Below are 26,866 nucleotides of genomic sequence, written 5' to 3' on the forward strand. Positions count from 1 at the left end.
TAATTATTTCTCACAGATTAACAGTAAAGAAGTTATATTAACAATAGTTAGTTCAAAAATAGGAGATAGTAAGCAATATCTATTAACAGATTGCAATATTTTCTCAACCAATATTTACAACATTTGGAAACTCTGTAGCATTTATTGCCAAATGATGGGTGATGAAATGATTGTTATAAATAATTAATGATGGATCCTAAGATTGTGACATTAATTTGATAATACCATTACAACAATCAAGTCATCTCAACCACGCGCACTGACAATAAATGTATGTGGGTAGCAATGTAATCTGTGAAGGAAGTTCTAAATAAAAGAAGGTTTAATTATTACAAGAAGCTAATTTATTGAAACAAAATTGTTAAATATTTGATCAATAAAACGAACATGAGACTCTAATAAATTTTATCTCCGGGCGTGTCAAGAATGCACGTATGATAAACGCCATCTTGGTAAAATATGACTGATAAGCCGGTAACATTATATTTGAAAACTCTAAATATCTTGTAAAGAAATGTATGAGTGGGTGCCAGCATAGTATTTATTAACTATGCAAGAAGTTAAAACAGTAATCCCTATCGGAATGTTAAGTTAAATATTTTAAAATAAAAGTTAAAAGAAAAGACCTTTCGTGAATTGCAAGAAAGACCCTCATGTTCAGCGTCGCACGAAACACAGCGCAATCTCAGTCGGATTATCAGAGTCCAGCCACCAACTAAACCAGTCGAAGTACGCTCTGCACCGTGATCTCGAAAACAGGAGCGCCAACAGGAGAAAATTAACCAACTGATTATTTCCAATCGGGTAGGAACTCGCCGTCCAGGAGTAAGAACTGCTACTACTCTAGAGTCACAAATTACAATGGGTTTGTTATCCCTCAGAATGTTTCGATTTGTAATAAACATGTGTATTCGTAAACATGTGTTGTGTCGATATGATTAGATTTTTTTTAATTCCACTAAAATTTTTTTTGGCAAGGTTATCTTACTGTAGAAAAAAATTATTCGTCTTTATCATTTTGTGTACCTAAATTGTCTGACGGATTGAAATCTAAGCAAACGGCATGGTATGACATGGTATGACAAGAAAATAAACAAATAATAAATAATACGAATAAATGTATTGCGGGCGTAGGTGGAATAACTATTTAACCTCCTTTTTTATACCGTTTATCCTGCAAATGCATATTCAGTTCACTGCATATGTTACTTATCATCATACAAATGCAAGAATTTCAATTTGCAGCTAAATACTATAATAATAATAATAATAACATGGCATTTATATAGCGCAGTTTAGTGTCATTTCACTTCAAGTGCGCTTAACTACTCGTATAACAAACTTAAAAAATGGTAATTCCGTATGAATGGTTCTTAAAATTATTTCTACAGTGTGCCTTATCCAATACAGATCTAATATTATAACACTAAATACACTGTTTATACAAAGTGATGAAAAAACTTAGAATAACAATAACAGCAGGACAGCACAAAACACGAATATTAAAACTAAAACATAACATAAAACAGGAGGCAGTTTGTGCTCAGAAATGAGAATTTTCTGAGCAGACACTTTAAAAAGGTACAATAAGGAGACAACCGAAACCAAACAATTACCGGAAGTTTTTGAATATGGCTTATTGTAAAATATTGAAAAGAAGTTAATATTTATAAAAGGTAAGATTTTTTAAATAATTTTGTTTTTAAAGCCCGTTTAAATTCAGCCAAATTCTGGAGATTAGTAAGAGCTGAGGGAAGTCTATTCCAGATGAGAGAGCCTGTTACACTAAAAGAACGATCATAGTAAACAGCTCGATTTTACCTAGAAAGTTCGATTAGACGATTACTAACATCTAAAACTGCTGACCTTAGAGTAACCTGTCTATTGCTTAAGTTTTGTCGGATACATAGGCTGGCGCCAAGCAGATCTTAAATTCTATTCTTTCAGGGTATCGAAGCCAGTGAAGGCGATCCCTTAGAAGTGGGGTTATACGGCAATACCTAGATTCACCAAAAATCATTCTCGCCGCAGCATTAAAAACTGACTGGATTCTATTGATTTGTTTCTGAGGTAGGCCGGCATATGCACTATTGCAATAGTCCAAAAGTGAGACGACGAACGAATTTATGAGTGACTTTGCTCCATCAGAGGGAAGGCATCTTCTGATTGATTTTATCTGCCTTAAATGGAAAAAACCAGAACTCACAGCTTCGGTTTCCTAAACGGTTAGCTAACAAGATATTATTCATGAATAATTTGATTTAGTTGTGTACTATTGTGAAAAAGAAGATGAATGGTGAACTCATTCTTTATAACACCTTCGTTTTGGTAATGAAACATCATAACTTCATTCATTTTTACTCCTCGGATGACTTACATCGATACATTCAAAATACTGAATTAATATTTACCATAATGCAAATCACAAATAATTTTTACCTCTTCGAATTTAATAAAGCTTTTAAAGAAAACAGAATATTTAATAAAAATAAAAAGAAAATCCGTCTTACAAATTAGATTCTTCCACGCCTGTTCAACGTTGGTGTGGTAAAGCCGGCCTTGAGCCTGGTTTCAGACCATTTTAACCAAACAAATGCTACGGTAATAAGTAATATTAACACCACGTTTTTAGTAAGGCTGTTTATGTAGAAACACTCTCAATTACTATTTTTTGATATTTCAGAATCAAATCTTCTGAATATTAAATCAATCCCAAATCCTGATTATTCTCCTAACTTATGTGTTCTACTAGATCCTATTACAATTTTGGTCCCGCAAGTCTCGGGCCTATTTTATGACCGGCCCGGGCAAACTCAACAACACGACAACAACAAACAGGAATAATATCCGTTGTTACAAGGACAAGATAAATGCTAAACATCTCCTGTCCTCTAAAACAGGACGATTGTCCTGCGCCCTGCGTCCTGTTGTGATTACTTCCTAGGGCCTTGTTAAGACCCGGCGGTTTGGACTATTTCTTTGCCATGAAACAATTATCATAAATTAATAAATGAACTCTGACTGCCTCCGTGTTTAAAAGTTCGGTATGGTATGTTAATTTACTGTTCATGTTCATGGAAAGTTATTTATATATATTTGTGTTTCATTTTCCACGATCTTTATAACCGTAAATGCTTTGGAATTGCAAATCGTTTTATAATAAATTATTTATGAGCAATTTTCTTTCTACCAACTACCCAGATGTCGCGGTTTCAAAACTCAGTGATAGTAAAATAATAATCTTAATATTTATTTGGTTTCTTTCACAAGTGGAATTAAAAAAATAAAAATGACCATATATGTTTTTTCATATATAAACTCCCTTTTTAGGGGCACAATTATATCGTACACATTTATAATATATCTAACTGCTTCAGTAAAAATCTTTTGTATTTGTTATGTGACAAATTAAAGATATTCACTGAGCCGGTATGATTTCCCCCCATAAGTATTCTGGGCAATGGGGAATACATATGGTAGTTAATCTCAAAATCTCTGCAGTTAGTAAAATCCTGACTTCTAGTATTACGTAGTGGAATCCAAAAACTTATCAATGCAATTCTGAAACATTCATCATTTAGAATTTTATGTACAAATAGGAAGTCAGTGAAAATCCTTCTTACAGAATATTTTAGCATATTTATTTAATTTTAAAAGTGTTTTAGTTTGCAAATTTGCTGGAATACCCACATTAAAACCGGGGATTTATTTAATTTTTTTCACATAAAGAGGAATTTTCAGTTGTGGGCAAGATTCAATTCAGACGAAATGCAATCTAGATAATGTCTTGGATGAGTATTTAATTCATCCTAAAGTTGCAAAAAAGATATCGCACATTAAAATTAAAATATAAATAATTATAGAATTCGCTAAAATTATCTTCAATCTTAAAATATTTTAGGTTTTATTCATGAAGTTATATAAAAATATGAAAAATAATAATTACGTAATTGGATAATTTGTAAAGCGCTGTTTTTTTTTAAATTACCCCAAGGGTGCTGAATATGATATTGGTGACATTATAATAGTTTTTCTAAGTTATTTGCTACAGTTTTATTATAAAGTTTATGATATGTTTGTATTAGTATTGAATAAAGTTAGCAAATCTTCGGGTAATAATAACGATTTTTTTTAGATATATATTAATGTTGATGCAGAATCACAAACAGTCAAAAGTTATCATTCTTCGAAGTCGTAAAAAAATGTAAACGGCAATCAGTGGCGAGGCATTTTCCTCACGGGGGAAAACATTCCCCTTGCCTCCCCGTACCGCCCCCCCCTCCCTTACAGACATCCCCCTCCATGTATCAAACGGAGGCTGATTGCCGATTTCCCAAAGGTAAAACGCCTTCCAGCCTCTTACTTTTACTGAACCAACCCCTCGTCGTCAATACGAAAAGGCAATAAGTGAAAAATACTCAGCATTTCACAGCAAATATCTTAATTTCATTATTTTGAAATGATCTTTTTGGTAAAGTCACAAATGCTAAGCATTCGTTTTGAGTTTTGGAAACGAAACCGAGGATTTGGACCATAGAGTCGGATTTATTTTGGATGCCCAATTGATTTTGAAAATTACCCTTTAGATTTTCCGCGCTCCGGGATAATTTACAGCATTTTATAGAATTAAAAAGAAAAAAACTTTTCAGTCTAGCCAAATTTCTAAGAGTTTAATGGTTTTAAAATGAATAAAAAAAATCTACACAAACCTTTATTTTGTAAGAAACTCGCATAGATCAGTGATAGAATTGGTAAAAAAAATGCAGTTTTTTCTTACCACGGTAATACTGAGTCACGGTAATAAGTCAACCAAACTAATGAATTACCATCCATACTTACAGGTGAGATGTTATTATGATCTTATTATGATTACTATCATTAAAATCTCTGCAGACTTAGCAATTCTAAACCGAGTTAATTAATGGATTATAACTTCAATTCCTTTTATTATCCTTCAGGGGACGGTCCTCCCGAACAACAGTTTAATTTATAAATGTTGACTTCCACCAAATTTAAGTCTAACGCAAGGGGACGTTTCAATCATTCCGCTTACACAAAACGAAACTACAAAAGTTAAATTAATGATGTCATTAAGCTCTTAAATCTCAATAAATCTTACAAATGAACTTGATTGTTATTAAATCTTATATTTCTAAAAAAGGCTTTGACTGCGGTCGCTCACTGCTTAAGATGTTTGAAATATTATTACTAGTAGCTCTAAAACTATTTATTACTAGGCCCGGCAGGCAGCTTTAAACAGTGTGGGAATGCCGTCCTTGTTCTGCCGGTATTTCAATGAAATATGCTTCGAGGAATTAGCGTCATTGATTCCTTCGGCACCGGTGCACAGTCGGGAAAATTTGTCTATTTATTCGACTCGTTCTTGAGTTCAATAGCTTTTCTGTGGAACGATTTGCCGGTCGCTGTGTTACCTTTCGTCTGCCACATGAGGGTATTCAAGACCCAGGTTCACACTTTCCACAAAAAAGACCCTTCACACAGCATCCCCAAAAAATAACATTCCTGAGTTGTATCTGAATCAACATGTTTTTCTTCAGGGCCTCATGTGGAGATTTAACGAAAAAAATCATGTCATCCGTATTCTTTTTCATTCTATGTGATGCAAATTTTAGTGTTCATTCAATAATTATTTAAAATTCTTTTCATGATAATTGTAGAAATTGAAAAAATAGCGAATTTACACAGATTTTTTATGCAGAAGTGTAAACTCACTTCACACACAATACGGAAATCAGAAGTAGCTACAAAATGGATGGGAAAAAAACGAGTGACACCTGTCAAAACTTCCGGCGTTTAACTTTAAAAATTCAGCCGGAAGAAAAAAACATGCTCTTTTCGCAGATGGCGTGGACCGTGGACCATACTGTAGTACTAAGCAAAAATCTAAATCGGTAGTTATTTTTCATATTATTGGAAAAAATCATTTTTCGTATTTCAGAGTTGCCAAAAAATGTCACAAGTGCGGTCAACAATAGAATTAAGCAGATCGATTATTTCAACACAGTGACTTTTCAACACACTTTTAAAAAGTGATATAAAGTCATTATACGATGAAAAAAAATTTAACCTAACCTAACCTAACCAAACCTACTTAACCCAGTTAATAAAGTTTTTGTTTCATCACTTTCCATGACTTTATATAACTTTTTAAAGATGTGATGAATTATCATTTTGATGATTTATCCGGTCACCATTTATTCAACTGTATCTTATTTGTTGTAACTCAAAAATCGCTCGATATTTTCATAGACTTTCTTTATTTTCACGTCATAATATCATATTATTTGGTACCATAATACAAGCATGTCACGTTTTAAATAAATAAATAAAATAGTTATTTTAATTCGACTATTTGGCATTTCATCTGTCCGTAAATTTGTTTGTTATCCGTTCTTAATATTCACATTTGTACCATGTAGTCATGTTTGGTGTACCTTACAAAACGGTTTAAAAGGTAGTAGGTCTACCTAACTCAACCTAACTCAGGAAAATTTATATATTTTAATATATCAAATTTTTAATTATTCTTCTGAAAACTCCGTCAACTTTATTCACCGGGTGGGGTATAGGGTGGTTCCCGTCACGCCGTGGGCATTGCGATCTTTCAGCCGAGTCACTTGACAGATAATTTTTCATACAGTTGTTTTGTAGGTCGCGCTGGAACTTGGTGCATTTTGTACAATTTATTTGTTGTCGCGATTTAACTAGGGTATAAGGTTCAACGATTTTAAATTATTGCTCTTATGCTTACATTACTCGGTTTTAAAATTCTTTATCCAGTTTCTTGGAGATTGTTGTAAACTTTAAGATACTATCGCGGGATTGATTTGAAAAACATATTTAAATTATCGTGTATAATTTATGCGTTACTTTGCCGTCTTGCGATTCATCCTTATTTAGCCAACGTTTTGCACAACGTTACAGTGTCCATTTATTTCACCTTCCTTAAGCATAGAAGACTCTCTCAATATGCCAACATTTACAATCGAAATGTATAAATTTATCTCTACAATTCTCTACCTATCTGAATACTTTTTGTCTCCCACCTTTATCATACTTATGATCTATGAAGTCTCACTATGCTCCTAAACGTATTTACATATTTAGGGGGCTTTTACATGTAGTTAGTACAACTTTAAGATGAAAAATAATTTTGAAACAATAGAAGAAATAATTAATATTAAACAATAATAGGAAAATACAACAAACAAAAATAAAAATACACTGATCAAATAGATTTACCTATATAAAACACAACGAGTATTGTTTGAATACATATTTTAATAATCGCCAAGTTAAAATATTTCAATTTCACCTATTGGTTCCCCATAGTGTGAAGCATATTTATAGAAGGTACCATGGCCCAAAAGATTCCAGATTGAATAAAAACGAATTAAGTATGTCACGGGTAAATATACCCGAAGCACGTAGGTACGTGATAAAATCACATAAAAACCATTTACGTGAAATTAATAGTAGGTACATAAGCTTTTCTATTTATATCCACATTCAATTTGATACTTCAATTAAGATTGATATTTTGATAGATAATGGAATTAATGATTATTATTATGGACTGGTTTCAAATGTCCACGGTGAATTTCAGATCGCGTGCGAATTCAATACACACGGTAATGTACTATTATCGAGGAAAATTACTGTTATACCACTTACTTACAATAACTACACGGTGAAATGTATCTGATAACGGTGACATGGTAATTGATCGATCGTTGTTTTTTTTATTATTCTGAACATGCAGAGCTGAAGGACGCATAATTATCTTATTTAGTAATATAATAAAAGCAATATAGTCAATAAATTGCCTTTTCATTTTCCTTCGCAACCGCAAATGTGATAGACGAGAGTGGAAGAAGGCAAAAAATTTTTCTTTTAAAATTAAAATTATTTTAGTATTTGCGTGTAGTTTGTCATTTCTTCAAGAGAGTTGCATTAAATTGGTAAAAAAAGCATAGTGATCGATATTCTACATAAATTTTCGCAAAAATTTAAAATCTCTATTTTCAAAACATGTTTACAGTATATTTTATATAGCTATAATACATGTTACATTGTGATAAAAAATGATTACCGTTAATTTACAAAAAATCTCTTCAAATTATTGGTAATCCGGTTAAAAACGGTTTGCATCGCGTTTCCTGATAAACTTTTAGTAAATTCCTAATATATTGTATTTGCCTTAATTATATACATATAATGACGAATTCGAAAAAAAAATTTTTTTGAACACGTGTTCCGACATCTTGATAATGAAGTTTACCATGATATCTATCAACTCGTTCTCCAAGGGCCTGCAATTCCATTTTTAACCAAATAAAGAATAACTTTAAGAGATACTTTTTAAATTAGCGATACTCATTTTTTTTGTACACGATTTTTTTTTTGTTTTAAAATATTATCACCAAAATATTTATATACTCGTATATATATTTATATGTGTTTTAGAAAGATCAAATTTGTATTAACCACAAAATCGTTGAATGTAAGATCCGCATCTTACCTTCAATACTATTAGGTTAAATAAAGATAATTTTAATAGGGAGTACAAAAAATAAGTAGATGGGTAAAAAAATTTGGAAAAAAAGAACTCTGAGTTAATGTTCCGGTTCAAATTCCAAACCTTTTCTTCATATGTTTTTCTAGCATGTGCGATAAGTTGATTATTTTTTACAGTATGTAACTACCGATATTTAAGTACATTCCGTTTAAACGGGTATCGAAAAGTTAATACGAGTCGGGAGTCAATTTGGGAGGCGAATATGGGTACCGCCGCCCCGGATCAATTTATTGGATAACCAACGCCCCTGCCATAGGTCAGATCGGGAGGGACTGGTTAAGGGAAAGCTTTTGACTTCTCCAGCCGAATCCTCTCTTGACCTATCGCCTTGCACCGCAGTGGTAGGGATGGATTCATATCATGGATGGATCACTCATGAACACATTAACCCCGAGATTCCTAACCACCCCACATGTATTTTTTCCTTCCGAGAATTTTCTCTCCTTCCTTTTCCTAAAAAGATCCAACACACCGCATCCCCAAAGATGAAATATTTTATTCAGAGCCTTCTGTGCGGAGCTTATGTAAAAAATAATCAATCGAAATCCTCTCCATAAAACTTGAGATCGCATATAAATTTCCACGTGTAGCATCAGTTGCAGTGGCGTACTTATTGCTTGCCCCCCGGCCGCAGTCGCCCGGGGGACCGGTGTAATCACTTAAACCTTTCCGCGGGTTGACTTGTGTCTATTTGCAGTCTCAAACCAACTTCAGCGATAGGGTGGTGGCACCGGTCACCAGCCACCTTCCTTCACATCTTCCACCCTACCTTCCCGCCGTCCCAGCTTCTTACCTTCCCCGTGGGATACAGTACGTTTCCCGGGATAGCCGAGATAAAAGTGAAACCAAACGTCTGGAAGATTACGGCTTTATGATTGAGAGGGTTGAAATGAAAGTGACATTCGACTAAAATCAATAAAATATCAACTGTGTACCTTTTCAATGACTGATTAGTATCTACTCGTAATCAGTTTTGTGTTGTTATTATTATCTATTTAAAAATACTTTCATCGAAAAATTGAAACTAATTAGTATATACGTAAGAAACATAGTGAAAGTCACGGCAACGTAATCTTACTCAAATTGTGACCACTTTAAAACAAAAAAAATTTGGAGTGAAAAAAATACTAAAAAATATAAAGACACAAATCTATAAAAATACCTTTATAGACACCATGTCCAAAATATTATTTTTCTGTAATTATTTGTCTATAAAATTGCGACATCGTGCAGTAATTTCTTTTACTATTTTTATGGACTAATTGAAAAATTCAAAGAGATGCTCACCTTTTTTTTGACTGGCTCATAAACAATTTTTAGATATTATTTTATTTTGTATATGTTACTTTTTAAACTAACCCCATACAGGAAGCCCCAAAGAAAATATTTTCCCTTTGGGGAGTCGTACGTCATCTTTGAGGATGCTGCGTCTTTTAAGAGAATTGAAGGAAATGTGGTTTGGGGAAAAAAAAGTTTTGAGGGGTGGGTAAGAATTTTGGGGTAGGTGTATCCAGGAGTGACTGATATATGAATGAATCCCTCCCATTGTGGTGCAAGGCGTGGGTACGACTGGAGAGGTTAAAGGATCTCCCTCAACAGGCCTCTCCCGATACGGACTGCCAGGCAATTAGCCGCCTAGATATGGACAAACCTCACCAAACGTAGCGATCCACATAAATAAATTTTAACCATAGTACAAGCTTAGGCCTAGTCTATGTATGTAATGTTTTTCAAATTGCAAACACACAACTCTCATAATCGATGATTTTAACCTAGTAAAAAAAATCAAAAATTCAAAAGTTATATCTATATATTATTAATGGGCGCTGTTTATTTAATTTAATTCAAAATGTAACTACACAACTCTTAAAATCAATGTAGGTATAAAAGTTATTCAGGTCCCAATTAATTAAAGTAAAGTGGCTATCGAATAAAAATAAACGAGCCAATTACAATCACCGATTCAATTAATCCGCATTATCCGCTTAGAAAAGTAGAACGCTCCGGTAAACTCTGCTCGTGATATGATTCCAATAGCAGCGCGATAGCGGATAGTGGATAGCGGGTAGCGGGCAGCGGGTATCGGGTGCCGCCTCTCCCATCAGGGGCGTACTGAGGATGATATACAAATAGGCCCAAAAATATTGATTTAGTTACATAATCATTCTTATGCTGATTTGAAAAAATAATCGTAAAGACACTAATCAGTTATTAGAAATTCAAAACGCAATAAATATATAACAAATAAGCGATTCCTAAACGAAAATCTTAAACAGAAAAATCATAAAAAGATAAGGTCACATTTAGGACTTGAATCCAGCACCCTTGCCTTGCTGGGGCAGGTGTTTCTTTTTCGCTATCATTGTCTTCGATAATTAAATATTACAATTCGATGTTTTAGGTACTCAAAAATTATAACATTTTTTTTTTAAATATAACAGTTACTTGTTTTAAATCAATTGATGCTTTATGATATGAAACAATCATTTTATTTAGGCGATCCACCTCGTCTTGCAACATTTGGAATCGGGCGAAATAAAACACTCCTTAAGCAGATGACGAATATCAACAAGTCGGTCTGTTATGATTTATAAAAAAAAATCTCCAAAATGTTTTTCTAATTTGTGAAATTTAGGCACAAAATATTAAAAGCGTTTTATTTACAATATTTAGTTAAATCAATTTTAATATTTATAAGCGATCAAACCTTCGAACCGAGAACATGATTTTTCATTACTACGCATGGCATCGCCAGGGGTTTTGATTTTTATTTTCACGAAAATTACTGTTTTTATGTGATACCGCTCAAAGGAACAAACTGATGCCTGTGGGACAATGGAATTACTATTTTAGGAAAATTCGAAAGGCTAAGATATGACATGAATTGGAGACGAATGTTGGGAAATACTTAGTATTTCAAATCTACAAACCAAACATAATAAGAAATTCTAACGAAACAAAATTTTATTTCCCTTTATGTTTCTTGTCAGGTACTTAAACCATGACCTCTGGGTCCTGAATCAAAAAAAATAACGTTCTGCTACGTAGTTCATCAAATTATGAAGAAAAATGAAATAATCTCTTTCTGAACCATCATGATATTATACGAACACACGGTATGATGTATGGACGCAATATATAAGTTTGCAGGTATGCAATTAAAAAAGGCTTAACTGAAACCTCTGCCAAGTAGTTCTATGTTTGGAATTTATCAGCGGTGGTTCATGGGTTAAGGTTTGTCTGGGTATTGGTGGTGGATGCGTCTGACCACTAGCTGCGCGACGTAGACCCTTTCATATGTCCCGCTGGACTCTCTCGACCCTTCGCCTTGCACCGTAGTGGGAGAGACGAATTCATACGTTTGTCACTTTTGGACATACTGACCCTAGTTTCTTACCCCTAATACATGTTACTTCCCAAAACCTTCTCTCTTTAATTTCCTTAAAAGTAACTCCACGCAGAATCCCCGAAGATGACAGAGGTCCCGAGGGAAATTATTTTCGTCAGGACCTTGCGCATGGAGCTAATTACAAAATACAATACGTGAATTTGCGATTTTCTACTCACGCCAACTTTTCATTCAACGAGTGTTAAAAAGCATATGCACCGCAGTCCAAAATTTTTATTCTCGCGTTATGAACTTATAGTAATCCCTTGCCATTTTTACAAAACAAAGCAGAGGCGGTGCGCCCCTGAGCCTATCCCGCATTTTAAATAAACGTTAACCGAGCTTTTAGAGTAATTACATTATCCGAGTGATGTTTGCTGAGCAAACTGAATGCAGCCGATAGCTCGCTGGCTACTCCTGCCTCCTGCCTCCTCCCTCCTGCACTCCGGATATCTGCTGCCGTCGAAGGGGCGTTTAATATCCTAGTTATAAGAGCGTAAATATACAATCATTTCTGCACCGCTCATTTGATTGAATGGAATAGTAATGCTTTACATGAGTAGGTACATAGTCATCTATGAAGAAAGGGTTACTCATTGTACACTACGTATTCTCTATCAATAAACTGCTTGATGGCTTTCGCATAAAATCAACATAGGAACAAAGACGAATACCTGACAAATAAAAAAATACATATACCTGTTTTTTTACAAATCTCTATTTCATAGCTCAACGAATTGCCAAAATGATCAATCTGACGGGGTACGCGTGACGTCATACTTACCTCGTTTTTGTCGGTCAATACCACTCGGGTCAGTATGAAATCAATAAAACCCCATTTTAATATTTAACAAGATTTTCATAAAACATGATTTTAAAAAAAAATTACCAAAGTGATAACCGGTGTGCGTGTCTACGCAGCGCAACTTTACACAAAATTGTACGTATTGACGATTGATCCGTGAGGTAGCTATGAACGATCTGCCAGAAGAAAGGTCGTTTATGTCTCCAACGATTTCAATAATTTTTAAATGGCGATTTATTAATTATGCGTAAAATAATTACATACAAAAAAACTTTTATATTCATAATTAGCATTTGTTGACCAGTATGAAAATATGTTTTTTAAGGCGTAATATTTTTCAATCAAGTTCCTTTTGCGGGCATTGCCCTTAATTTGAATTCATCATCACCCTTCTAAATGTTTTACTTACTGTGATGGTAGTAGAATATTTTAAAATATTGTCAGGATATTGATAACTGGGATAACTCATAGTCTATATTCAAAATATGTATAAATTAGAGATTAGTCTTAAGGTGTGTAAACACGACATGAAGGTTGTGAAAATGTCTTTAAGTTTGTAAACACGACATGAAGGTAGTGAAAATGTCTTTAGGTTTGTAGAAAATGGTCTTTAAGTTTGTAGAAACAACATGAAGGTAGTGAAAATGTTTTTAGGTTTATGAAAACGAAAGGACGGTAGTGAAATAGTCTTTAAGTTTGTAAAAACAACATTAAGGTAGTGAAAAGGTATTTAGGTTTGTAAAAACAACATGAAGGTAGTGAAAAGGTATTTATGTTTGTAAAAACAAAATGAAGGTAGTGAAAAGGTATTGAGGTGTGTAAAAACAACATGAAGGTAGTGAAAAGGTATTTATGTTTGTAAAAACAAAATAAAGGTAGTGAAAAGGTATTGAGGTGTGTAAAAACAACATGAAGGTAGTGAAAAGGTAATTAGATTTATAAAAACAACGTGAAGGTAATGACAAGGTATTTAGGGCTGTAAAAATAATTTGAAGGTAGTGAAAATGAATTTAGGTTTGTAAAAACAACATGAAGGTAGTAAAAAGGTATTTAGGTTTGTAAAAACAACATGAAGGTAGTGAAAAGGAATTTGGGTTTGTAAAAATAACATGAAGGTACTGAAAAAGTTAGTTGCTTTACTTTGGATCAATTTTTTTTAATTTACTTTCCATTTTTAGGGGCTCGTAAACAGGAATGATAAATATTATACAGTTTTTTCTTTTTTCATGTACATAACTGAACTGCCCTAGAAACAATCTTTTGTATTTATTTAGAGATAACTTGAAGATGTTCACCGACTCGGTAACAATTATTTCCCTGTATTAGAATTATGGGCAATGAGCAACAAATATTTTGATAGCTAGTCACAGAATTTCTACATTGAAATAAAATTTATTTTTGTGGTATTGTTTTATTTAATATTTCGTTTAGATTTATTTGCATTATTTTATTCTTCAATAATATTTTACATTGATAAGTTAAACTTTAAAAGTTAGCAAAAAGTAGTTCCTAAATAAAATAAAGTTCACATTTATGTCTTGGCGCAATTTATCCTTACTATTTTATAAATTCGAAATTAGAAAAAAATATTTCTGTGATAAAATAAAGAAAAACACTTATTCAATGATTTATGTAAATAGAAAATAGTGTTATTTAAAAAGAATGTATAATCGCCAAGTACGTCCAAACATGTGACAGCGGATCAATCAAAGCGAGTTATTTCAAGAATCATAACAGGAGAGTACGTAAGAATGTAAATAAAATAAAAAACAATGTATTAGTGTGTTAAGACAGTTTTGTGGCATACCCTGTTCTATGCAACCAGGTCTATCGGACCTTCGGCCAACTTGTTCACACTGGAGTTCCCAGAAGACTCCACGTCTTCAAGTGGAACACAGTGCTGAACACATCTAAGAGTCCGATCTCCACCAACGCGGTGTCGACTCACTGGCTACCGCCTCAACCACTCCATCGCCTTTTACACCTGGTGTCATCGTCATCGGTCTAGAGTCATCCCCAAACTGCGCAACTCTACAGACTCAAAATAAACACTGTGACACAATACATCCACTATCTTTCATCGTCTCCTTAACAGATCCCCAAACTTGTTTAGTTGATTGTACGAAACTATGGCTATTATGTTGCATATCGACACACATTGCGTATCAAAATGTAGCGGTAGGAACCATCCGCTGACATACCAAGACTTCTAGACACGCGTCGGCATGGAATTACAGCTGCCACTCGGAGGATCCAAATAAGCTAGGCGTTGAATTCCAGAGAAGCCGGCAGTTGGTTTTCGAGGCGAGTGGGAAACGGACCTGAAGACGAGCTGCTTGATCGTCGGAGATTGAAACACGCACGTGAGACATTTTATTAATCCTCATGAATTAGACACATAATCTCTTAGATATCACCATGTTTATAAATTCGTTTAGAAGAGTTTTCTAGAGTGGCGCTCAGTGGTGATGTATTATTTTAAGCTTTATAGTTAATATAATTTTACGAGTAAATGTCGTGGCCGAGTTCAAATTACGTTGTGCTATCAAATAGCCAACCACCCCTGATTTTCTAAATTTAAGTCTTGCTCTTGTATTTAAGGTTTAAATTAAATATACATTCATATTTTTATATCACAATTGATATTCTGAGTCTTCTTTCAATTCCCCTTATTGCTACAAGCTATGGTGGAGCATATTACCAGAATACGGTGAGTTTAATATAATATGTGGTGACAATCAACGTTACAAAATATTTAAAAAAAAGTCTGTTAATTTTGCTGTAAATCTTAAATTTAATATTATAATAATAAAATAGTCCAGATGTAACAAAGGACCCTCTGCTGTTAGCAAAAGGCTAGATTATTCCCGAAAATTTTATCTAACAACGTCATGTATATTTTTACGTTCATAAACAAAAGAAATGTATGGCCTCGGGGATGAATAGAATAATAATATTAAAATGAATGCTTCTCACGAGTTGTAATGTTGGTCTGCTTACTACAGACGAGGTTTTACACATCACTGAACTTAATTTTTCAATGAACTTATGCAATTGTGTAAATAGTTTTCTGCTAATATATAAAGTTTTCTGTTTGGTGTGGTGGGCAAGTGGGCGGGTGGTCAGCGTGGATGTGATTTGTATTCAAATGTACGGTTTGATTTTGAGGTTGATGAAAATTTGCACACTTAATCTTCAAAATAAAAGAAAGGTCTTCATGAGATTTCTAAAAACCACCACCATCTCCTCCGAAGCAGTATTTTGATTTTTTTTGTGAATTTTTGCACACTCGACGTTCAAAATAAGATGAAAATTTCTCTCTAAATATGATGACAAAAAATTAAACTTAAAGCCCAGGCAATATCGGGGACTTAAGCTATTATTATCTATCTTTATTTAAATAGAAGTGTCCCAGTGTGGCTTTCTTTTTTATACATATCTACAGTTTTCTCCGAAATCGACGAATTTTTGCTCACTTGACCTTCAAAACAAAAAAAGGTCATTGTTTACATAAGATTTCAAACAACCATCCTCATAATAGTTTCCTACCCCTTAAAGTAGAATTTTGATGAAACTCGATGAAAATTTGAACACCCGGCATTCAAAATTAGAGGATCATTACTGTATCACTATCTTCATCTGAATTGAAAAAAACTACTCATGAAGCCCGGTGACGCCAGGGACATAAAAATTTATTTAACTTTCTCGACAAACCAAAAAACCAAAAGCTCAAAACTCAACAAAGCTCAAAGCTTTAAGCTTAAAGCTCAATGCTCAAGGCTCACAGCTTAAAGCTTTAAGTTCGAAGCTCAAGATCAACGCAAAAGGCTAAAAACTTAAAAGCTCATAACAAAACGCCAACAAACATCAGTGTCGTGGTTCAGTTCTCCACTGAGCGGTGGATGCAGTATGATGCAACGAACACCTTGAGGGACGATCTATTAATTTATTTCGATATTTTATATAATCATCAGTCCGTCTAGAAGATAAGAATATTGAATTTTGAAGTTGAAGTGGATATTAAAAAAAATTTGGGACGCTCAAGGACAATATGGAATGATTAAGTGAATCAAATAATTATGTGTAGTAAAATGTGGTGCATGTGATGAATTAAGAAAGGTATGTAAGCAATATGTATGTCGTGGAAGTGAACGATAGACAAAATCTAGGTTACCCGAGGAAGATGTGAAAAAAATAGATACTTATCTGTGGTAAAGCAAAGCGGAGGTATGTACGAGTATAAGGCTAATTGGTGTAAGCGAATCGGACAAAATTAGGAAAGGGATGCTTAGATTGTTTGAGCGTAGAAAGCGGATGGACGGAGAAAGGAGTGTTGTGAGATTATATGGAAGTGAATGGTAGAAGAAATCGGGGACGATCGAGGAAGACATGGCACGATGAAGTGAATCAAATTCCTACAAAAATGTATTTTTTCAATGATTTTCAACTTTAAACTACACCCAGTTGTCTAGAATTAACCCCAAAACTTCACTCCAAACCATAAATAACCCATAAATAAACAATATGATTTTTACAACGAAATTCTTACTATCAAAAAACAATCGAAAATTCATTACAATGATTCAAAAGTCATTTGACGGCCTCCGTGGTCGAGGGGTAAGGCTCTCTAAGGGGTAGGGTAAGTTCTAATTCCGGCGTGCGTAAGTCAATTTCATTTCAATAATTTGTTTAATTTCACAAATTATTCAATTACGATAATGTACAGTGTACTTGCGCCACATTCCACAGAGTAAAATACTCTTAGTATCGTACTTTTTTTACATTAGCTCAACAGGAGGCCTTGAGGAAAATAATTCCCCTCAGAGCCTAGTTCATCTTTACGGATGCTGTGTGGAGGGTATTTTCAGGAAAGGATGGGTGGGAAGTTCAGGGAAGGAAAAGGTACGAGGAGTGGGTAGAAATCTGGGAGTCAGTGAGTCCTGGAGTGACGGACGTATGAATCCATCCCGGTTGGAGGGGTAGAAATGTTTCCCTCAACCAGCCTCTCCCGGTCCAGTCTGCCACGCAGTTGATGGACAGATTCATCCGTTGCCCGGACCAAAATAAACCTCACCCAGTGAACCTGGGTACCCCTGCTAAATCACAAACGTAGCGAACTGCTTGACCTATGGCAGAGGTGTTGGTTATCCAATAAATAGTTCCCGGAGCGGCGGTACACAAACCCGCCCCCAAATCCAACGTCCTTGAGTAAGACTATCATCCAGAATTGGAACGTTGCTTGATATGGTTTTAGCTGTGTTTCATGACCAAATCTGATGGGTACTTCCCACCTTCCTCTTTTCATCTCCTTCTCCTTGTAAATGCAATCAGTCTCACAAGGTACCCCAATTGGGGATGCCATAGTCTCACAAGCTCTAGACGGTTGTGAGAAGTTGGGACTCTTTTGCGGTATTCACATAAAAAAACTTAATGTTAATAAGGTGCTTTTCAAAATGAATTAATCAAATCATGCTTCCATCACCAGAAATATCATCAATTATTTCATCGAGCACACTTATCATCGGCATTTACCACTTTACAGCTATTGAATACTAAAAAATAGCAACACGGGGCTCACTTGACGTTTTGAGAGTCAAAATATTGAGTGCTCTCTTTATTTACTAAATCAAATTGGGGTTCATTTTTCCAATTCAAAACTACACTACTATTTTGCACGAGTTGAAAGAGATTCGTCATTTTATAGAAAATTAAAATTGAAAATGAAGGTTTTTTTTCTGTGGAAATCATATCTGTATTAAAAGTAAATGTAAAAATATTAAATACGTGACATAGTAAACAATTTGAAAAATCTTAAAAAATATACATTCAGGTTGTGCCAAGGAATACATCAAAATATGGTCAAATGTTTTTCTCATGTTGTTATATATTTTTTATCTCTTCTTAAAAATGTTTTGTTTATGTTTTTTAAAAGTTTTTTTGTGCCAGGCAGCGTTTTTTTGATTTTTATACAAATCTTCAGGTTTATTCCGAGATTGATAAAATTTTGCACACTTGACTTAAAAAAAAAGTCACTGTCCAAATCTGATTATGAAAAACTCTGCTAAATCCCGAACAATGCAACTTCAACTGATTGTTTAAATAAATACCTACCTCAAATCAAATAATAATTCACAAGAGATCAAAAACCTTCCACGTCTCGACATTACCACTCATATTGGAGAGTCTTCAGAAGAATAATAACAGAAGCTAGATTATGTAGAAACCTTCACAGAAGCTTAAAAATAAATAAAGCTTTGACTAACCTTAATCCTTTCCAAAGAAAATTTTACCTCCGTGCCAAATCTTTCATTTTATGGTCAATTTGGGCTTCCCCGATTCCAACGATGGGCTTCATTAGGTATGTAAATGACGAGCCAAATATATCTCTTTATAGGGAAGGAAAGGAGATGCCGAATCTTGATTAACCAATTACTTTCCAAAATATCGGCGAACCGCTTTATTTAACGTTAACGTTGCCAGAAAAGTTGCTCCCGATAAGAAATAGGCGGAAAAGGTACCACTTGACAGAGGTAACTGCTGATCCTCAGGCATATTTTTCAGAAATTTATTTCACCTAATAAAATCGGTTGTAACGCGACATATGTTGCTTAAATGTGAGCATTTCTTCAACAATACTATCTGGTGTTTTTGTTTTGAGTAAACCAAATTAACTTTAAACTTTGTTTATTATTTTTCAATGATGAACTTATAAAGTGACTTAAAACCAAGTATTTTCGCTACATTTATTCAAAATATTAAGTCACAATGTGTTTACTTCTTTTGAAAAATTTAAATTTGTACTCAAGAAATCAGAGGTAGATTTTTTAGGTTTTTATAAAAATTAGTTATACATGAAGCATTGTTTTATTATTGTAAGGCATCTTCACAGAGGTGTAAAGACAGTTATTTCAAGACAACCTTTAACGAAGTTAGGTCAACTTGTAAAGAAGAACGATTGCCTTACAGTTTTTATAAGTGAAGCGTGTCAAGTGTGCCTGAATCCAATCTAAATAAGTCCCGCTCAACACATAATGAAAACCACTAATTAAAGAGGCGACGTAGCTTAAATCTTTTATTGCTACTTTGCCATGAAAGTAGATTGAAGAATTAAGTATTCAAATAACCGAAAAACACCGAAATATCGAAATTTCTCATCGCAGTTAATTATGAATTCGGGCACGTCAGCGCTAAGCGCTTCAAATGAGACTCGCGACTAGGACCGGGCAAGGAGGTTGTTCTTAACACGGAGGTCGCGGCTCCACGGGAATTCGCAAAACTAAAATTGCGTTATTGAGTTTATGATCTATAAATAAACACTTTTTTTTCATTTGTGCAAATTTTGAAAAAATAATTCTTTAATTAACTTTAAGTATTTTGCCACGGAGAAAAAAAAACAAACTCTTAGTTAGAATATTAAGGATTTTTCTTTCTACTATCGTCGGTAAATTTAACGAATTTTGTTAAACTCTATTATATACACGTTAAAAGAAGTGTGTTTTCGACGGGTGGTGTGTCATTATTTTTTTACAAATTGCAAATTTTGCATGCGAAACCTTCAGAGGAAAGTCACTGTTTATATTATAGGTTTTCCTAGTGAGGTGCTCACGTTACATATAATATCACACACACACAGTTTTACCTAAATCAACCTATGTTCTTCATTTTTATACCTTTTTTCTGTACTTTTTTCTCTGTACTGCAATATAAACCACTGTAATAATTTGTAAAACGTGTATTCAAGAATAGACATAAATAAATAAATATGAGTTTTGAGAAAAACCACCGCCACTTCTTTTTTCCACCGAGAATTTTGATGCTTGATGAAAATTTGCACACTTGATCAAAATAAGACAAATAATTACTATCTACTTCTGATTTTGAAAAACTTTGGGCAAATTACGACAGTACCGCGGACTTCAGATAATAAGTTAATAAAAAAGAGATAAGTTTAGTTATTTCTTTCAACTCAAAAATCGATCTTGTTCTCAATACGATACGGTTGGGCTTGGGTAAGGTTTAAAATAAATTAACATCAGTTGGATATTGGCGTAAAGCTGACGTTACTAAAATATTACATCACCTATAAAATTATGTACTTTTAAACATTCAGAAAGAGTAGGTATAAGAACAACATCATGGTGAGGTTTATCTTGGTATCGGCAGCGGATGCGTTTGCCCACCTACTGCGCGGTAGATCGGATCTGGAGAGACTGGTTGAGGGAGACCCTTTGATCTCTCCAACAGAACTCTCTCCACCCATCGCCTTGCACTTCATTGAATGAAAAATGATTATGGCTAATTTATTAAGAATCTCTTAAAATTATTGGTAATCCAGTTTAAAACGGGATGCAGGCCTTAACCTAATGAATTAACAGGTTACTTAGGTTAGGATTATTATCACGATGTCGGAACACGTGTTCATGTAAATCCTAATATTTTCGCATTTCATCATGAACCGCCTAAAATTCGGTTTTTTAACCTCGTTACTAATCATTTGGAGAAATTTTTAAAAAATAAGCATTACCCATTTTTCCATGTAATACGATGGCCCAAGGCCCTGTAGTAAGCGTTCAAAGATGGTTTGAAAGGGATATATGTAAATACGAATCTTAGAGAATAGAATAGAATATAATATTAAAAACCGATAACAACTAAGCGAAAACGGTGATAGTATTTAATATAAGTTTTTCATGATTACAACTTATTAAATAACAGAACAAAACGTGTTTTTAATTATTTTCGGAACTTTCTTTGCGATTTTTATCTATTTGGGCATTTCATATAATTAACGTTTCGACATAACAAATTTGTGGATGTTATCTTAAGAAATAACATATATATTTTTTGGACCTCTAAAAGTTAATGGGAAACTTGTTATACATCGGTAGAAATTGGGATAGCGGAGCCTTAATCGAAGCGAAGCAGAGGCTTGTCATATATGCCACATGCTGAAAAATTTAAAAGATCGACTAGTTTTGTACGGTTGAAACTATCAGGGATCAGCCAAACTGAAACATTGGGAAAACCTTGTTGGAAATGGAGAAAAACATAAACTTTAGGTTGTAAAAACTGGTGTAAAAAGGGTCGGAAGGAACTGTCGATGTTTTTCATGAAAGTTTCAAGTGCCAATAGTGCCGAGCGAAGTCCATACCTTCGGCTGTCCTACCGCGGGGATACGCATTTTGCGTGGAATTAATGCGCCTGCAATAAAATATGCAGGACACGGACTCAATTAAATTTCAGCCCTCCGCGAGATCATTTAACACTGGGACTTGATTGCTCCACGCGCACATTCTTTGCCGGTGTAAAACGGCGATTTAATCGGCGTTTTATTGGCGGAAACCACTACAATATAACGTGGTAGATTGGAAAGTATACAATCTAAAACAACCATGTCATTGAACAACATGACTCAAATCATTAATTAAGGAACTGATTTTTTTTAAATTATGTATCCCCTACACACACATGACAGATGAACCTATTATGATATGTTAGAATTCCCTGTCTTCGGACTTGCACAAAAAATAACAATGAGAAAATATTTTTTACATAATTATCCTAACATACAAGTGTAAGTTCAAAAACAAAAATATTTTTTGACATAGGAAAATCTATTATGCTATTAAAAAAACTTTGTGTTTTTCTTATCTATACTGAACTGAATTATTTTGCCTTAATTTTTAGGAATAAATAAGGATTTCTTGAATGATTTTTTTTTAATATGTAGATCAAAAGTAAAAAGGTAGACACCACTATTAAAAATTGCCTTTTCGGAAATCTAACTTCTCGATAAAAGTCGTCATCCGATGGCTAAAAGTTTTTTTCAGTAGCACATTTTGTTTCATAGATCGATTTAAACCCTGAGGTAATCAGACAATATGATATCATGTAAGTATAACAATATGATTCAAACTTTTTCAGATTAAAGATTTAATTCAAAATATTCACTCTAGATATTGAATTTCAAGTTTGTAAACGTATGTGTGATAAACTTTAAAATTCTGAGAGAAATCTTGGTGTTCTGTCTCTCAAACTGTAATGTCTGAATACAGTAGAAAAGAAGATAGAAATAGTTTTATAAGGACTCAAGGACGTTTCACTCGGTAGCAGATACAGCACAACGTATCTCAACAACTAATACGCCACTACGTGACCCGAGTGGTTCAATAAATTAGTACCTACTTTACATTCGGCCTAAGGAGTAAGCAAAATTCGTAAAGGTGTATCTGCCTTCCTAGTGTAAGTTACGTCAATGACTGAAACAGAAGCAGGATTCCAAAGTGTCCGCTGTGAAGCACGTCCACAACATGACACTATCCGATTCCCTTTTGTTTTGTGCAATGTTTTTTATGTTTACCCCAACAATAGCACTTCTACATAGCATCGAAAAAAAGCCTCTTTTGTAGGCTATCGTTTCAATTCATCAATGGGAAATTCCAAAATGGTGTTTCGTAAGACTTTTTGAAAAATATTTTTGATATTTTCAGATAAAGTAAACATACGTAGGTCGATTCACGGCTACCAATCCGGAGGTCGAAGGTTGAAATTCCGGTATTCACAAGTAAATTTTATTGGATTAATTTATGTTATTTCAAATATTATTGATTAAAATTGGGTATAGTAAATTCGTGGCACATTGTAGTGATAGATATTGTATGTAGTATATTTGTGGCACATTGTAGTGATAGATATTGTATATAGTATATTTGTGGCACATTGTAGTGATAGATATTGTATATAGTATATTTGTGGCACATTGCAGTGATAGATATTGTCGATGTCGCCCTGGTGAAAGACCACCATTCGGAATCGAAATGTTGCTTTAAAGCTATAGCCGTGTTTGGTGACCATGTCTGAAGAGTCAAGTACTTACCTACATCTATTTTTCCTTCCCACTACCTTAAGTCTTATAACATACTGAAATAATTGTGGGTGCCGTAGTCTCATTGGCTCGAGACTTGAATAATTTGTACGGTGGGTACTCACATAAAAATATTTATTTAGACTATAAAGTCGTTTGTAATGTAAGTAAGAGTACAAGGTAATCTCAGTATCGCCCTTGAAAAATAACTACCAATAGGAAACGAAACATTGCGCTGATTGAGATGACATAATTTTGTTTGATGACCAGATCTAAATAGCTAAGTACTTTCCGACTTTGTTTTTTTCATCACCTTCTCATTCCCATTTACTTCATCCTCGTAACAAACAACAATTTTCAACATACCTACATACATACAACATCATACAACAACTTACATTCAACAATATGAAACTGATTTTAATTTTGTAAACTGAAACAGAAAAATATATTTTGGATTTTTTATGTTTTGTGCCTGCATGCTGTGTAGATCAAGCTCAGTGATATTTTGACTTAATAGTTATTTTTCTGCAATTGTTTTAAATAGTGACCTGCACTATTTTCATGTATAAAATCGTTATTATTTTTATATATATATATATATATATATATATATATATATATATATATATATATATATATATATATGTATGTAAAAGCCTTAATAGGCGTGAAATAAATAAATATCGTAATCACATTGGGTCTCCGGGTATTCGACTCTGTTGTGGGACTCTGCTTCACTAAAATCGATCGTTTTTATAGTGAGTTTTCATCTGAACTGTAGTTAAGTTATGAACTAAAGATGTGATTAAAAAAATACGTTATCATGACATTATTATAAAATGTCTCGAAAAGCTAAAAAAAAATTCTGATGGTTGGTTGAAAAAAAATTGCTGTCGACGAAAGTTTTTTTCGCTTTTCCCGTTTTTTCTCGAGAACCAATTTTTTTTGATGTACCGGGGTCTCTGAAAATTCTTTTTATGGTTATTTAAAACTATATGGATTATGCTTAATCTAATCTAGGTTTGCCATCGGATCTTGATAGGTAAACCTTGCCTCGCCGAGGCTTTTATCATATTATCCTTGGGAGTTCAAAGCAAATACGCTTTCCGTACCAAAGGTACTGAAAATTTCAAGAGAAATGTTGTAATATAGAATTAGCTTACAACTCAAGATAAACGCCGTCCTTCTTAAATTTATGGAAAATAGAATTTATTTTTTTCACCATTTTACTAAAAGATTATATGTAAATAAAGGTATTGCAAAATTTCACGTCGGTACAAACAAAAAACCATTCTGTAACGTGCCCCTAATAAAAAATTTCATAATTTATTTATTTATTCGCCCTAGTGGGTTTCTAAATGAAATTAATATAAGTGGTATCTACAATTATACTAATTATATTAGTTGTGGTAAAGCAAGTACATATAACTAATTTACAAAAGTAGCTTAGTTGCAAAACATAATGTATTTGTGAAGTGCATGTAAAATATTATAGGAAACTGATTTCTTTGAAATGAGAAATTAAAGAGATTAACAAATCAAATTGAATGTGTAAAATATAAAACTAAATTTATTTAAAAATAGAAGTAAGGAAACGTAGAGAAAACTCGTACATTTGAGAAAAGTAATTATGAACATTTAGTTGCATCACTGAATTTTTAAGCACGTCTACAACATTGCCTAATCGATTTCCATTATTATGCAGTCGATTTAAAGGGATATGAGCCTTATAATTTGTTATAAAGTTGTCACAAAAAAAGCTAGCATTTCGTCTCGTATTTCTGGTAGGTACATACGTATAATTTAGTTTTGGCGAGAATTCGAGGACTGTCAATACCACAATTAATATTTATATTTCTACAATAGAATCTATTAATCGAACCCAGAATGCAGAAAAGCGATAAAGTACCTGCCTAAGATAAAATTTACTTAACAGAAAATAATTTTTGTCAATTTCAAAACTGGAACTGATTTGTCTAGATTTCAGACTTCCCACGATTTTTAATGCATATGTGCTAGTTAAAATAATAAAATTGATATAACAATGAAAGCTAGAAAGATGAATTTTAAAAAAGCAGTCAATTTATGGTGAATAAAATAATTAACACTTCGCTCTTCCACTTTGAATATTTAATATTAAAATGGTTTTTACCTTTTCTTTTTCCTACTTTCCTAGTATAATGAAAAATATTCAAATTTAATGTATTGAAGGATTTAATTATCTAAGCACATGAAATTTGTAAAGTTGAATTAAAACTACATTATAAATGATAAAACTATTTTTGGTGCCAATCTTAATATTTGAATAAATGTTTTGAATTCCAACATTGGCAATTTTGGAATGAAAGGGAAAAAATATACATCTTCATTATATTTTCATATAAACAACGTGTTTTTTAATAATGTTAGAAAACATTCTAGGCTTCGAGGGTATAAACTTTCCCTGTTTCGCTCTTTTAAAAATATACATTCTCGACAAAATTTGTGTACTTATGTTTGTTTTTTTTTTGGTGTGGCTCTTCCATTCAACGTTTTTATAGTTGAACCTGTGATGACATAATTTTAAAGATACCTTAACGAAGCTTTTAAAAACTTCAGAAAGTTATACATTTCCATTCTATCGATAAGGATAGAAATGTCTCATCGTAGATTTTATTCCGCTTGCAATTAATCAAAATTCTTGCAGTTTTTCGTGGGTTATGTCTCAATGTTGTGTTCAAATGTTAATACGTAGGTAATAGAGAACTGGTAGTTTTTAAATGAATTCGTGGTTTTACATGCGACATTTATTACTAAGGTGGTGTGTGATTATTTGTTACGATTTGTATTTAGTTATTCCATAATTTTAAACCTTGCGGTGTTTTAGGTTTTGAAGCGTTCATTGTTAGTTTAAGTGTGATGTTGCCCTTTAAAATAAATTAATTAATTTAAAGTCTGGCCTCTGCGGCTTGTCCATTCATTTATTATCTCGCTGATAAGGCAGCGATCTACCAGATACCGGCTTACTAGTACCTATAAACTATGGGCAGCTTAGGCGGTAGCCGAGTAGGCCAAGGAGGGATTAAAAGGTGATGGTAATAAATTGCTCGAAGGATTATATCGGCAATGGTAATGAACCGCGACCTTCCCATAATTAATTATAAAACCGATAAACAGGTCAGGTTTGGTCTCAAAAACAAATGTTTGAACGCAAGGCTCACAGGCGAT

This window comes from Hesperophylax consimilis, chromosome 5 (assembly GCF_061612785.1).
Source record: "Hesperophylax consimilis isolate HC1 chromosome 5, BYU_Hcon_1.0, whole genome shotgun sequence".
Taxonomy (NCBI): Eukaryota; Metazoa; Arthropoda; class Insecta; order Trichoptera; family Limnephilidae; genus Hesperophylax; species Hesperophylax consimilis.